The sequence below is a fragment of the Mobula hypostoma genome, chromosome 2 (genome assembly GCF_963921235.1).
Source record: "Mobula hypostoma chromosome 2, sMobHyp1.1, whole genome shotgun sequence".
NCBI classification, from domain to species: domain Eukaryota; kingdom Metazoa; phylum Chordata; class Chondrichthyes; order Myliobatiformes; family Myliobatidae; genus Mobula; species Mobula hypostoma.
The window spans coordinates 81,840,014-81,845,032 of NC_086098.1; positions in this window are offsets into that span (position 1 = coordinate 81,840,014).

Genomic DNA, 5,019 nt, shown 5'->3' on the forward strand with positions numbered 1-5,019 from the left:
CCAAAGACATAGGAGCAGAATTAGGCCATTCAGCCCATCAATCTGCTCTGCCATTCCATCATGGCTGATTTATTATCCCACTCAACCCCATTCTCCTGCCTTCTTTGACACACTGATTAATCAAGAACCTATCAACACCCATATTAAATATACCCAAGGAACTGGCCTGCACAGCTGTCTGTGACATGATAACTTTGGCCTATGTTATCATGTCCCTCCAAGTACCCTTAAACCTCATCCCTAATAATAGACTCTAACATCTTTGCTACCATTGAAATCAGGCTAAACTGGCCCATAATTTCCTTTCTTCTACCTCCATCCCTTCTTATAGAGTGTAGTGACATACGCAATCTTCCAGTCCTCCAGAACCATTCCAGAATCTAGCAGTCCTTGAAAGATCATTATAAATGCCTCCACAATCTCTTCAGATACCTTTTTCAGAGCCCTCGAATGTAGTCCATCTGGTCCAGATGACTTATCTACCTTCAAGACCTTTCATCTTCCCAAGCACCTTCTCTTTAGTAATAGCAAATGACACTCACTTCTACCCCTTGACACTCTCACAGTCCTGGCATTCTGCTAGTGTCTTCCATAGTGAAGACTGACAGAAAATTCTTATTAAGTTTGTCTGCCATTCTCCAGCATAATTTTTTAGCAGTCCGATATCCATTTTCATCTCTCTTTCATTCTTTATATATCTGAATAAAACCTTTTTGTATCCTCTTTTATATTATTAGCTAGCTTACATTCATATTTCATCTTTTCTGTCTTTATGGCTTTTTAGTTGCCTTCTATTGATTTTTAAAAGCTTCCTGATCCTTAACCTTCCCACTAATTTTTGCAATATTATACCTCTTTCACTTTTATGCTGTTTTTGACTTCCCTTGTCAGCCATGGTTGCCTGATCCTCCCTTTAGAATATATCTTCATCTTTGGGAAGTTCTTTCTTGTGCCTTCTGAACTTCCGCAGAAACACCAGCCATTGCTATTCTGCCGTCATCCCTGCTAGTGCCCCCTTCACTTCAACTTTGGCCAGCTCCTTTCTCATGCCTCTGTAATTTCCTTTACTCCACTGTAATACTGATACACCTGATTTTAGCATTTTCTGCTCAAACTGCAGGGTGAATTTTAACATATTATGATCACCGCCTCCTAATCATTCCTTTTCCTTCAACTCTTTATTTAAATTTGGATTATTACATAACACCAATCCTGAATTCTGCACTGATTGCAGCCCACTGAAAAGAGCCGAAAGCACTGGAGCTCTTTTTGAACCTCGTGCTGTGTCACTGGCAAACGACTTCTCGCTCTAATTTACAGCCCGCCAATAAGAAATCTTCCTTAATCTCGCAAACATTGCAATCCAATTTGCAGTAAATTCCAGAGTAAAATAGTTTCTCCTCATTTTCCTTTGAATTTGAAGGTCCCTAGTATGGTTAAATCAGTTTATCAGATTGGATAATACATTGAGTTGTTCATTCCCTATCATTATCTCCTGGAAGAGATAAATGGCTAAGTAAGGTAAATCTTTAGGGAGGGTGCAAAGCTGTTTTACCTGGATCCTGCCTGGACTAGACAGCATGTCTTATGAAGACAGGTTAGGTGAGCTAGGGCTTTTCTCTTTGGAGTGAAGGAGGATGAGAGGTGACTTGACAGAGATGTATAAGATGATAAGAAGCGTAGATCAAGTGGAATAGCCTGTTTCCCATTCCATTCTATTCTATTTTATTATGCTAATTATTGTTGGCATGGATGAGAAATTTTAAAAGTCTTACTCTCCTATCATATTCTAAGATGGTCATTTGACTTACTTCTTTTATGAGCATCAGTGGTAAAGTATATTTGTTACCAAATCTGTTCTATTCTTCTATACGAACAAGTCCTTTCCCCACGTCCCACTCCATGGATGATACATAGACTGCTGCTAAGGTCACAGGATGTCAGATGAATCCTTCACTGTCTTACCAAACCATCAATTGAGAGCTCCATTCTCCAGAAGTTACCCACAGAAATATATATCCAAGGAACAAATATTATTGTGACAAGGGCAGTTTATGATAAGCCATTACCCTCTTCATGCTAGTAGGTCACATGAGAATGAAACCAGTGTTTGCAGTTATTTTACTGGACTACAGTTGCCCTAACTATGGCAACCATTAGTTTGGTCTGCTGAAAGGGAGACTTGTATATTCCACTGTGCTGAGCTGAGGTATGTGCATAGCAAAACAGACTCTTTCTCTACATGCTCCCACTGTTATAAAGAGAAGAGATGGTGGACATTGAATTAAGGAGAGGTTCATGGGGTAGAAGGGCAACCACAAGTTAATGGCGATGGTCATGCAGATAGTCTGGAGATATCTGGCAGATGAAAGATGGGGTAATGGGGAGCTGAGGAGATCCACAGAAAAGGCAGGTGAGGATGCAAAGTCAATAGCACTGCCTATTTGGAAGCCTTACCACTTATCAGAATGCTTTTCCAGCTGCCATATTCCTGTGCTATCATGTTTCTGTGCTGATAGCAGAATAATGCTATTTGCCATTTTGCGATGATGTAGTCCCTTGTGGCATGTGTTTGGACTGAGAAATCTGCACCAGGTCAACCTGGCCAATGACCCGTGTCCCATTTACTTCATTTAGAATAACTTCTCCAAAGAGTATGTTTAAAGCAGATATTGATAGGTTCTTGAATGGTAAGGGTGTCAAAGGTCATGGGGAGAAGGTAGGAAAATGAGGTTCAGAGGAATAATAATCAGCCGTGATCAGAAGGCAGAACAGACTTGATGGGCCAAATGGACTAATTCTGTTCCAAAGTCTTATGATTTTGTGCCTCAATCTGAAAACTGTTCCGGAACCTTGTAAAATAGATGTTGGAATATCATTAAACTTGCTATATTAGAAAGCCTATTATGCACATACACAGGATCTAATGTAATATCACTGACATATGTTGTGAAATGTGTTGTTTTGTAACAGCAGTACAGTGCAATACATTAAAAATATACCATACACTACAATAAGGAATCTTTATAAATAAGTAGTGCAAAAAGAGAGCAAAAGTAGTGAGGTAGTGTTCATTGTCTGTTTACAAATTCGATGGCAGAGCGGCAGAAGCTGTTCCTGAGCTGTTCCTGTGTCTTCAGGCTTCCACAGTCTAAAGTCTACAGTCACATGAACTCACTTTTTAGCAATCCCCCATTGTTCCTTCCACTCTTCCGTTGACCGATTCATCATAAAAACTCCAAGTTATATAGCTCTCGTGTTTTAGAGTTCAAGACTGCAAACATTGGCAGCATCCTCTCCCTAATCTAGCTGTAGCCACTGGGATCAGAAAGTAAATATGGGACATAGAAATCTATAAAACTAACTTCTCTACTCAACCACTATTACAACTGAACTATTCTTACTTTTCAACATCAATGTAGAAAATTATCCTTAATAACCTTGTAGTCTTTCACTTATTTTAAAACCTCCTGCCAAAGGCATCCAGCGGAGGTTAGTGGTCCACTGTATTTAAGCCCTGAGGTTTCTTCACAAGCCACACCTGTAATCAACCAATATTTATAAAATATTAGCAATCACAATAATATTAACTCAGCTGCACTGCACCAGCTGGTTATATTCCACGAGTTAACTCCGTATAACTGGAGATAATGCTGGCAACAATCTGGCCCTAGAAAAAAATTGAAAAAAATCAATATATTTCTCTGCCTCAACCAGACCAATTGTTGGTAGGAAAAAGGTCTGATGGGTGGACTTTTTGATCACAGCTTACTTCCCTTTCTGTTGGTACATTTGCTGAAATGTAGGGGATGACTTGATCTTCTTTTTGAAAAGTTATAACTGTGTAATTACTCCCAGATAAAAACAATCTAACCTCTTTCTTAGGACCTATCGTCACACTGGTGAAACTACTAATTCTGGTTTAATGCTATGAAATTCACTCTTTTGTTTAAAAAAATTCCTGAATGAAATTAGTTAACTTACTGGTATTTGCCTTGTAGTGGGTGAGCTATCCATGAATAGACATATTACACTTTGTTTTGTGATTTTCAACAGTAAAGGCTGATTTCCCTTTCAATAGTTGTGATTAGTATAGCTGCTGCATGCTATGTGATCAGCAAAATTATTTCTTAAACTGCTTTTCTTTGATTATGCACTGTTTTTTTGAATCTGATTAAAACAGACATGTTCTTGGTTCAACTAGCTTGCCTGCCTGCAATTCCTCAACATTGAGCATGACCAATAAAGAGAAACTGGTTTCTTTGTCACAACAGCAAAATATTTGTAATGTTGTTTCTACATTTGACCATAGTTTTCAGCATTATAAAATGTACATAGGAAACTATGAATAAATTAGTTTACTATTTATTTACTCTCAGGGTTTCAGGCAGATAATGGTTTACCCAGATTTACTCCTGCACACTCATTTTCCCATGCCTTCAACATTCAACATTGTTTATTGTCATTCTTTAGTATGCAAGTGAAGGAGAATAAAATGATCGTTACTCGGGATCCGAAGCAACATTAAAAATACAATTAGCATACAGAACACAATATAAAAAACAAAAAAAATTATTATTAAAATACTATAAATAATAAATAAAACAATCCTATAAAACACAATGTATAACCAACTGCAAGTGGCCATATATACATAACATTAGCTTATAAACAAGGACTGATTGTATGTACATAAAATGACACTAGGATTACTTGCACAGGAAATGATAAAGTGACAAAGTGACAGACATATTTGAAATTTAAAGTATTTTTTTATCAAAGTACATAAATGTCACCATATACAAACTGAGATTCATTTTCTTGCAGACATTCACAGTAAATAGAAAGAAACACAATATAATCAATGAAAAACTGCATGTGATAGAGATGGATAAACAACCAATGTGCAAAAAGACAACAAATTGTGCAAGTAAAAAAATAAATAATAATAATAATACAGGATAAACATGCAAGAACAACTTACAAACGTACTTAATAGTTATAGCCGTCCGAAACACA